General features: G+C 37.6%; 1 protein-coding gene and 1 long non-coding RNA gene across 2 annotated transcripts in view; both read left to right on the top strand.

Moving 5' to 3' along the window:
- LOC107695890 (uncharacterized) overlaps positions 1-5982 on the top strand; it is a 9287-nt gene extending 3305 nt beyond the window's left edge. Inside the window, exons 2-3 of the long non-coding RNA XR_001635040.1 lie at positions 1829-1877; positions 5363-5982. This is a non-coding gene — a long non-coding RNA (uncharacterized LOC107695890). The remainder of the gene's footprint in view (positions 1-1828; positions 1878-5362) is intronic.
- Positions 5983-8468: 2486 nt separating this feature from the next.
- The window catches only part of LOC107695758 (F-box/WD repeat-containing protein 7-like), a 225140-nt gene continuing 221859 nt past the window's right edge, over positions 8469-11749 (top strand). The window contains exon 1 of the mRNA XM_016495792.1: positions 8469-8900. The gene's annotated coding sequence lies outside the window, so the exon portion shown is untranslated. The remainder of the gene's footprint in view (positions 8901-11749) is intronic.

An 11749-nucleotide genomic window follows, 5' to 3' on the forward strand; every position in this document is an offset into this window, starting at 1 on the left:
GGTTTGTGCTGTTAAAATGAACATCAAATATATTTCCCCTTCATAGAAATAACAAAAACAATTCTGGGCAGTGACGTCACTCTCACCGTTTCAACTTAATGCTGCTTTGAAATTTAAGCTTAGTCAACTTGAAATATGAAGTTAGTGAAAACTTGGAGCTGACTATAAACTTAAAATTTTAAGGCAGAACAAACACTATTTTTTTAAACTCTGCGGCCGCGCTAAACGGGGTGGAGAGTAAAGTTCCCGTTATATTTAAGAAGAGGTCATGGTTACATTGTTTCTTTGAACGGCACAAACCAGCACAAATCGAGCACAAATGAACGGCACCGTTTTGGAGGGATTTGGACAGCATGGGGTGGAGAGTGACGTCACTGGCCCGTTTTGTATTTGTTATTTCTGAGGACGGGAAATAGATACAATGTAAATTTGAACGGCACAAACCAGCACAAATCAAGCACAAACGAATGGCACCATTTTGGAACGATTTAGATTGCATGGGGTGGAGAGTGATGAATAATTTTGGTTATATCTAAGGAAGGAAAATAGATGTAGTGTTTGTTTTAACGGCACAAACGGGCACAAGTCGAGCACAAACGAACTGCGCTGGTTTGGAGCGATTTTGGCAACATGGGGTGGAGAGTGACGTCACACGGTCAAAAAAATAATGTTTAATATCTCAAACACCAAACCAGCACAAATGTTCGTTTTCGCGGCACAAATCAGCACAAACGTAGCACAAACGAATGGCATAGTTTTGGTGATTATTTCTTTTTATGGGGTGCCAACTTCACGGAGGTCTATTATAGTCCACAAATTACTTCTCTACATCATGATTTATTTGCTGCATCTTTAAGTTAATTAGATGTTGTTAACTCATCAACTTTATCTAACAATTTTACAGAAAACTAAGAATTTAACGGCACAAACCAGCACAAATCGAGCACAAACGAACGCCACCAGTTTTGGAGAGATTTGAAAGGCATGGGGTGGAGAGTGACGTCACTGTCCAGGATTGTTTTTGTTATTTCTATGAAGGGGAAATATATTTGATGTTCATTTTAACGGCACAATCCGGCACAAATCGAGCACAAACGAACTGCGTTGGTTTGGGGCGATTTTGGCAACATGGGGCGGAGAGTGACGTCACAGCTCCCGAAAATATTTTGGTTATATCTAAGGAAGGAAAATAGATGCAGTGTTTGTTTTAACGGCACAAATCGAGCACAAACGAACTGCGTTGGTTTGGGGCGATTTTGGCAACATGGGGCGGAGAGTGACGTCACACGGTCAAAAAAATAATGTTTAATATCTCAAACACCAAACCAGCACAAATGTTCGTTTTTGCGGCACAAATCAGCACAAACGTAGCACAAACGAATGGCATAGTTTTGATGATTATTTCTTTTCACGGAGGTTGTTAAATTTATTTGCAGGTGGACGTGCTTCACCTAAAGTTTGTACTTTAGGTGAATTCAGTAAAGTTTGTACTTTGACCAGCAGGGGGAGCCACTGCACTACAAAAACATTCACTTGCTCAAAGAAACTTCCTCAGCTTTATGAAAATTGCTCATCGGGCTGCTTTTTAAAAACTCATTCACACCTAAACCACCTTTTTTCACCAGAACTTTAACATTAAGGTTCAAAACATCCTTCATACAAACTGTATTTGTAATCTGTGTTTGTAGGTTTGAAGTTATTTGCACTGTGAGCAGTGCTGTGAAAGTGTGTAAAGCGCTGTGTAAACGTATGATCTGTTAGATAAGTTAAAAAGATGTGGAATGCTTTTAACATAAAGAATTTGTGTCTTTTCATCGTTTGCTTGCAGATGGAGGCAAGAAAGTGGACACTGGCCAAATATAACGAATAGCTTTTCAGTGAGTACACTAGACTTATTATTCTCTCCTTTATGCAAGATGTAGTCCAAACCTGGGAAGGCTACACAATTTCTAGAACAAAGTCGGAGCGTATTCACAGTGCAGTATTGGCTTGGACAGCTGTCTAGCGGTTAGAAACAGGAAAGTCATTGTACTAGCTTGCAAATATTTAATTTTCAGGACAGATCTGTAACAGATGTTGTGCATTTCTTGACTATTTACATTCACACGTCATATTTCACTGCACTTCAGACTGAATTCAGATCATTTCAGATTGTTTCCAAGTAATGGAAAAGAGTCGTACAATAAATAGTTGTACTAACATTTCAAAAGTGTACAGTAAATACACAGAGCAACCGTTGGGTTCCCATCAGTAACATGAAACTTTGCTGTTCCTCTTGGGGGTTGTGGAGGGTTAGACATTTGGAAAATTAAGGGGTCTGCAGCACTAGACATGGTAAAGCTGTGCTGATTTGTACGGGGAACACACACACATATGACCCACTGAGCAGTGGTGCAAGACAAGGCACGAAGATATGTTTGTATGTGTCACACCCTGTAATGTAATGTGTAAAGGTATCATTTCCTGGAACTGTGAATACCTCTTACTTTACTTTCCAGTGGAATGCCCCTCAGAGTCTAGTCAACAGCTACTGTACACATCAGCATTCCCTGTGCATACTTTTTTCCTGCTTATAACGGCTGCACAATTTGGTCAAAATGCCATTTTTTGTTAATTTTGTCATGCAGAACATTTTTTCTTGTCGAGCAGTTTGAATGATGATATGATAAACATCATGATAACATATTGCTGCTTCTAAAATATCCAGGGAAAAAATGAACAAAAAGACTGTCAGGACATTAAAGTGAACTCAGAGAACATTTTTTTATTACACTTAAGTTGTGATATGGTCTCAGTCCATATTGACACTGTTTTTGGAACTCAATCAGTGTGAATATAATAATAATAATAATACCATTCAAAGGTTTGAGGTTGATACGATTTTTTAAATATATTTTAAATATATATTTTATATCACAAAAGCTGCATTTATTTACTCAAAATACAGTAAAAACAGTAATATTGTAAATATCACTGCTTTCTGTTTTAATATATTTTAAAATGTAATTTATTCCTGTGATGGCAAGCTGAATCTTCAATGTCACATGATCATAAAAGCATTGTAATAAACTGATTTGGTGCAAAAGAAACACTTCTTATTATTATCAATGTAAAAAAAAAATAAAGAAAGAAAATAAAGAAAGAAAGAATGAAAAAATAATCTCACTGATCCCAAACTTTTGAATGGTAGTGTTTTTTTGTGTGTGTGTGTGTGTATTATTTTTATTCATTTTTATTTCAGTTTTAGACGTTTAGGAAACGTGACGCGAATTTGTGAAGGTTTATTTCATTTCACTGCATCTCATATGTTTTTAAATGCAATCTGTCATCGGACCTTTTCAAACCAGCCAATGGACTGTTTGATCAACGAGCGCATCCATCGTCTGTCATTACCGCCTATATGTTCCAAAGCCATCAGATGAATCAAGTTCACATCAATGATCATTATTCGTGCAAAAGTATTTTCTCAGAACATGAGTTTTGCTATTTAGATTCCGCAAGATGCACGCAGTTCTGTTTATTAACCGCTAGAGCGACAAAAATTACGGACTGCAGCTTTAATATAATCAATTAAATCCCATTGAACCATTTTATGTTCATCCCTACTACTTTTTTTAAGATTTGTTTTTTTGGCATTTTTGCTTTTATTGTGACACTATTTAGACAGGAAGCAAAGTGGGAGAGGGAGGAGGGGGGGGATTCAGGAAAGGTCTGCGAGCCGGGACTCGAACTCGAGACGCCCAAAGTGCAACGGAGCTATATGTCGGCACGCTGCCCACAAGGCTATTGACACAGACAATCCCTACTACGTTTCGAAGAAAAATCGCACTCTTTGTTTTTTGGATACTTAAACCACTATGAGTCAAGACACGAATAGACTTTTTGTAATGCACTGACCCTTGTCAAGTGACTAGATTGTCAAATAGTTTTGAAGTGGCAGTCTAATAGAATAATAAACTGCAGCATTGTCTGTTGACCTCCACATAATCAGCACAGAGTCGCGAACAGCTCTTACACAAACACCTAATGACATCCACTTGCTTACTAATGCAGACACAAACACATACTATGTCATTCTGTCAAGTGTGTTTTGATGAGGCTGCGTACGAGGAACAGAATAGCTGTGACGGCTGACTTCTGACCCCCGGGTCCACGCTGCCAGCAGTGACATCTGGTAGTCATTACAGCAGGCATGCGTGGAAGTGCGGCTCAGACCAGGCCAGAGATGAGGAGGGCCTCTTTTTTTCCCCTCTTGCATGCTCTCTGTCTCGCTCTCCCTGGGAACACCAGAGGGTCAGAGTCCACAAGCCAGGAATGTAAGCTTACGTCATGCAGACTGTGTTTTTCCCAGGATCGGATCGGTATTAGGCGCTATGGGGGAGCAGGCTTCACAATGGCTAGGTGATGTCAAGGATGACAAATTAATGTTTATATAAACATAAACGGAGAATGTCTGAGGCCACATCAGCACAGGAGTAAGGGCATAGCTCTTTTTATGCTGAATTGAAACTAATCTGATCTGGAAGCAGAAATTCTTTGCAGCAATTATTGGAATATAACAGCATTGTTAAATGGAATCTAACAGTTTGTTGAAGACTATACACAAATGCACAAAGGTCTATTATAGATTAGTCCACAAATGTCCACAGCAACTTGTCAGTGTACACTCTAACAATAAATAACTATGCCACCTTTATAACATCTGAATATGAAAATCACTTTGTGATTGAGGTAGACATATATATTCACATAGACATATAAATTCCTATATTCACTATATATAGACATAAATTCCTAAAAATACAAGTTAATTTAGTCAAAAACTGACATCTGTTATTCACTAAAAGACACTGATATTTGACTAACAAATTATATTTTAAATATGAATATTTTTGTTACATTTCAATAACAATATTTGATAATGGAAACATTATACTGATCAGTTTCAAGAACTATAATAATTACTAATGTCATATCAATATTTTTCATCTTTAAGGAATTTAGTAAACTGGACCAATTAACAACGGCATAATCTTGCAAATATTTTCCAAACACGCTTTGATACGGACAAGCAAATGTTGTAAAATGTTGAATTTAAGTGTTATTTTGTGTGTTTTTGCATACAATTAATATAGAAGGAGTTCCATTAGTGTTTAATGTTCAGTTATTTGGAATTTATAGGGGTTTCTGTTGAAGTAATGTTTACTTACATTTAATAAGTTCATAAGGATATTTCATTGAATTCACTTCTTTAAATTGAAGTCAATAGAAAGAAAGAAAGAAAGAAAGAAAGAAAATGAGTACATCATAGTTTTTAGAGTGCAGTTTGGCACATATTTGAATGAATGGATTTCTTTTACAGGTACCGGCTGTGGACTTGATGCTGTTTCATGTGTCCTCATATGTAATGTTGCACAGTGTACATGTTGTGGTATACTTCGGTACATGTAATTCAGAAACTTATAAGAGAAGACATTTGCTAATACTTTTAGATTATGTTTCATAATGCTATATATAAAAACATATTTATAAAAAAAAATTAAACACTGCAGTGTAAAGACTATCGCCGTTTGGATGAAAATGGACAAACAAAAATAAGCAGATAGATTTTTCTGTCTGTTGCACAGCTCTTCTGGAAGCTGATGTGGTCTTCTGTGTACTTTTGATATTGATATTTTCACCATTTGTTTATGGAGTACAACAAAATAATAAACAATGTTGTATCTTTATTATGTGATAATCATTCTTGTCTTTATCTAAATGCAATGACTGCCACAGAACTTCAAAAATAAGAAGCATTTCATCATTCCATTTAAATGATAAAAACATGAACATTTTAACCTATGTAAATATTATTGCATAAGTTGTATTCTTTTTTTATTTGCAGCATTGCAAGTTTGTGTTTACAATTTATAATGAAACGTAATAATTCTTAAGAAAGCACCAACACATTTCCTGCTATGTACTGTTTTTTATATTAAAAGAGGGACTATTGTTATCATTGCTCTTGTGTGAGCACGTTTGTTGTTTTCTTTGCATATACACTATCAAAGGAAAGATTTTTTGAAAGATGTATCTTATGCTCATCAAAACTGCATCAAAAATACAGTAAACAGTAATGTAGTGAAATATTACTACAGTTTGAAATAAATGTTTTCCATTTTAAAATGCAATTTACTCCCTAAAGCTGAATTTTCAGGAGCCATTACAGTGTCATGTGATCCTTTAGAAATCATTCTGATTTGGTGACCAAGTAACAATTCTTGAAAGCAGTTGTGGTGCTTAATATTTTTGTGCAAACTGTGATACATTTTTCAGGATTCTTTTATGAATAGAAAGAGCAGCATTTATTTGAAATATATGTATATTTTTGCAATTATGTAAAAATATTGACTGTCACTTTTGATCAATTTAATGATAAAAGTACCCCCCCCCCCCCAAAAAAAAATAAATTAAATAAATAAATAAAAATAAAATAATAAGTAGTGTACATGCAAGGAAGCAAGGCAGTATATGTCATACCTTGCACCCTGCCATTTTACCCATAATACTTCATCTAAATAAGAATAAATAGGCTGATAATTTGACTACAGATACACTTAACACCTTATACACCCAACCACACTATAATCTTACCTAATTACCTAACATGACATGACCATGCTAGTTAGGACTATTTATTGAAAGTGATGAGCTATGAACTTCCTGTGGGACTATCTACGGTATATATTTCATGTTGCACCCATGACTGTGTAATTCATGAGCATTCTTTTGGCTTCCACCTGAGTTCAAGTTTCTACTAAGTGCATTTTCTAATGCCAAAGGTCTGGAATACGATGGGAATGTGAAAGAACATTGTTTACCTTTGAGCGGGGCTTGGAACAAAACACAGCTTTAGGCAAGAGCAGCCGCTGTCATGTGCTGCAGCAGAACCGTTGCAGTTCAGTGTAACAGTGGTGGAAAACAACGCCAGATGGAACTCATTCGATTTTTTCTCCTCCAAGTCTTGTCTGGTCTGTTTGGTTTTAAAACCCTGTTGATCAGATAATATGTGCAGATACATTTGGGTTTTGAATGAGTTGTTAGTACTCACACATTAAGGATTTCATATTACGTATTGCTTTATTATCTGTCTAGAACAGTTTATCTTATATTTAGTTTGCTTTCAAATTGTAGGGTTTTGTAAGCTTGTGAGCATTCTGTTTAGTACAATATCAGTATGTGTACTATCTGTTATCGGCTCAAGTGCAGAAAAGACCTGCGGGATCTCCATTGTTTGAAATGGAGAAAAAGCTGAGGGTAAAACATCATCCAGATAGTTCCTCTTTGGAAGATCGGGATCGTATGTGGCCCTCAGAATCCCCAAATGAAGTGTTGTTTTTGCACATAAAGCTAAGAACATCATCACCAACGGAGCTGCAAGAGGTTTCTTCTGTGGCTCCTGCGGTGTCGAGCACTTGTGCCCCTGACCTCAGTTCTACTGGGGGAAATGAAAAACAAGTGCAACTTTTTTTTTTTTTTGGGGAAGTTGTGGCCTAATGGTTAGAGAGTCGGACTCATAACCCAAAGGTTGTGGGTTCGAGTCTCGTACCGGCAGGGATTGTAGGTGGGGGGGAGTGAATGTACAGCGCTCTCTCCCACCTTCAATACCACGACTGAGGTGCCCTTGAGCAAGGCACTGAACCCCCAACTGCTCCCCGGGCGCCGCAGCATAAATGGCTGCCCACTGCTCCGGGTGTGTGTTCACGGTGTGTGTGTGTGTTCACTGCTGTGTGTGTGCACTTAGGATGGGTTAAATGCAGAGCACTAATTCCAAGTATGGGTCACCATACTTGGCCACATGTCACGTCACTCACTTTTTCACACTTACTACATGAATAACTTATTACATCAAAATTATATATAAATGAATAATAAAAAAATATTTTATACTACTACTACTACTACTACTAATATAAATATGTTATTCACAAAAAAGGATTATGTTAAAATAGAAAAAAAAATAAAATAAATAAAGTTACAAGTAAAGGGTAAAAATTACAATACAATACAATAAAGTAAATTAAATAATGTGAAGTAGAGTAAGTACAGTAAAGTAAAATGAAGCGTTTACGCATCTGTTCCATGCTTCTCAGAATCACGTTGTTTGGCACTTTAGTTTCTGATAGATTAACAGTGAACACTGAAGCAACAAAGTAAAAAGAAGAGAAACATTAAATCTTGACTCCCATGTTAAGTCTGGTCATTACAGTGATGACAGCAACCTTTGTTGAACACACCAAACTCAATTAAAAACCAAGAAATATATTTATAATTAAATAAAACATGAACTAATAAAACCTAAAACGGGGCAATTACACGGGGAATCTCAAATGATACTTTTTGGCCCTTTACAGTCCGCAGACATGGCAACGTAATTACGTCGTATTTAAGCGACACTGAACGCGAGCGATGGTGACGTTCCTGGACGACACACGCCATCATCCGTGGACAGGGAGTCGTACAGGAATCAGTGGGATAAAGGCGATCGCGCTTAACGGAGAAGCATCGGAGTCGTGCGCCGTATCCCGGGCGTTCTTTAAATCGGTCACATATTATTTCAGGGAGATTTTAGTTTTTGCAGAAGATAAATAAATAATAAAGCTCTCCCTGGTGCGTGGGTTGGAAAGGTTGGCGTAACGCTCCTACTTTATTCCATCGGATGAAAATGTTTGGTTTGTGCTTGTAAAACTTCAACTCGTTTTCAAAGGATCGTTTCATCTTTCTTTCGGGCAAACCGCAGAGGAGAAGAGGAGAGACCGGTGACCGTAATTGGACTCTGGATAGGATACCTGGGGGAGCTAACTGTCCCTGTGCACACAGGCGCCTAATTTTCCTTCGCCTTTCCATCAGTTTCCAGGGTAAATACATGCATTTGTCTAATAAAGCGTCTTGCAAATGTAAACTTGACCATGCTAGGGTGATTTTGTAGGAGTAACGGGCCATGTGATCAGCTTCACCACACAACCTCATGCAGGTAATGCACATATGAAGCTGATTAAATGGCCTCTCTCGTGTGTATAATATTCAATATATGTAACGTACAGCTGCTTATGGTATGCTTATATTTAATATGCCAGTCTGATGTGTAGGTTGCATGTCATTTAAAACTGCAGTGTTTCATTGATAAGAGAAATCACTCGCATGCACTATTCTGAAACTGTTGTTGTTGTAGTTAAACTACATTAACCCAATTCCAAGATATAGGACACAACAAATACGCAGTGTTTGCTAGAGTTTTGTAGCTGCGTAAAACAAATCGAATACAAAAAGCTTGATCATCTGGGTTTTTTTCACTTTCGTTGTATTGATATTTTGCTCATACTGATTTGAGTTAAACTTCAGATATAGTTAACAAAACCAATTTCTCTTGTATAAAATAGTAAGTTTACAGTAGATTAAAACGCTGTGGTTGCCCTCTAAATACACTGGATGTTTTACTACACCGGTGTGTTTACATATATTCGCGATTGGTTGGTGTTTTAGATTAATAACGATTACTAAACCCTCACCACCCATCATTATTATGAGTATTCCTTGTGTTTTCGCTTGTTTTGCTGTAGTTTAGCCGGTTAGCGACAGGAGGTTTAGCTTAGGCTAACACTATTAGCACACCCAGAGCTGGACAATCGAAAGGCGAACTCGTTTATGAATATGTTTATCCGACTGTCCACTATACTGTCGTTTATTTTATAAAGTGCGGTGTTGTGTGCCCGTGCAGCAGGATAACATCTGATAGCGCTTAGCCTAGCGCGTTAGCTTAGCTCGCTAACAATCGACGTTCAGCCTTTGAACCACCACCGCCGCCTCCCGTAAGGGCTTTAAATCCATGTGAAGCGCCCGCTAATATCTGCAGACTTTTCACTCTTTAATGGGACTTTTCGGGAAATATTAGCCGGGCTGGCACGTTGTGAGGGAGAAATGATTAATCTGTAGAGATTTATGCGCAGCGCGTGCACGGCTCGAGAGACAAGCACATGTTAGCACTGACTACAGCCGATGGAAGTTTGTCAAAGCATGCTTTCTTTTCTCAAACGCTTCGTGAAACTTTTCTCATTTTTTTTCAGCCCCAACATCCACGTAATGATAATAACATCACTTTTTATCCATCTCTCCATACGAGGGAATTGAACAAATGGAGGCTGCGCTATATTAAATGAACACATGGCTATACAAAACTTCTTTAGCTCTGAAAGGCAAAGACTTTGCTTTATTTTCATAACCACACAGCAATTTGATATTGATTTAATTTATAAATATACGAGACTGGGGCTTCTACTGAAGTTTAGGGACTTGAACACAGTGAGCCTTTGAAAATTTCAGCATAATCTGTAATATTATGTAACTTGTTTTACAGGGTTTGCAATGCCATCTATTGCTCCATGTGTTTATGTAATATCTGTTATCAAATAAAAGCATTACTTGGAAAAGGAAGGAGGTTTCTCTAGAGAACAGACGGAGGTCAGTTTGCAAGTTTAAAAACATTTCTCCAAGCACTGCACCTCTAGTTTTAATAGTTTTGTCACCTGTTTGAAAGTTAAAGCATCAGGACAGAGGTGCACAGACCCCTCTGGGTTTGCTTGATTTGTTTTTTGAGGTCGTTCTGAATATTGCGGGTCACTCTGGGATACAGTGGAAAGGGTTTGATAAAATTGGAGGGGAGGGAGAGGAAAAAGAGCAGGAAATACAGAGTATAGTGTGTGATCTTTCATCCTCTCACACCCTTTCCAGAACATCCATTTCCACTTCCGAGAGCCCAGAGTCACCCTCCTGCAGGGAATCGGCATCCCTCTCGGAAGGGTGTAGGGTACTCTGTCTCAGCTGATGTTTTGAGCTCTTTTATGCCGTGGCCTTTATGCTATGAATGCTTTCAAGGCTTTAGTCTGCTGTATGGATCTTTGAGACTTGCTGAATGGCTTTAATGTTTTGATAAGACACAAAGAGAGCATACAGAAGACATGACCGGACTGGGAGATGAGAGAAAGGAACCGGGTCATCTGATGAGTGGCTCTTTGAACAGAATATTTTTCAGGCCAGCCACTTCTTAATGACACTCTGCTATAATAAGAGCAGGTCTGTTGTGTGGCTTTGATTTAAAGATAGTTTTGGTTAAAAGAGTTGCAGCAATCGGTAGCCTTTCACTGCAAACTCCCTTTGTGTTCTCTGGGCTCCTCACTAAACGCAAGTTTTTCTAGAATTTCACTCGTGTTCCCCTATGATGGATTCTGTTGCTCAATTAAAAGCTTTACTTAGGAGAGCTACATGAATTTGACATTGAGTAAACTATGTAAAGGGCTTACCCAAGTCTTCCAATACTGGGAAGTCTTCTGCTGAAAACCAGCTCTTTTAGTTCATGGATTTCGGCTAAAGGCAAGTGCATATAACACATACTGAAGCTTTTACTAAAGCTTTACTGATGCTGTTAGTGGGCCTGTCACGATAACAACTTTTTGTTGTGCGATATATTGCCCCAGAAATAATTGTGATTAAGCGATATTATTGTCATTTTAAAGGGGTCATATGATGCTATTTTAAAGATCATTATTTTGTGTATTTGGTGAACTTTTATTCTTAATTTTTAAGAATATTTAGATCATGGAAAGTATCAAAATATTAGATACCTTAAAAAACCTGAATAAATAGTAGGGCTGCACGATAAATCGCATGCGATATTTAATGCGATTTTTTTTTTTGCGCAGCTCTTCAGTGA

Source organism: Sinocyclocheilus anshuiensis, unplaced genomic scaffold (assembly GCF_001515605.1).
Source record: "Sinocyclocheilus anshuiensis isolate Anshui unplaced genomic scaffold, SAMN03320099.WGS_v1.1 scaffold517, whole genome shotgun sequence".
Classification (NCBI taxonomy): domain Eukaryota; kingdom Metazoa; phylum Chordata; class Actinopteri; order Cypriniformes; family Cyprinidae; genus Sinocyclocheilus; species Sinocyclocheilus anshuiensis.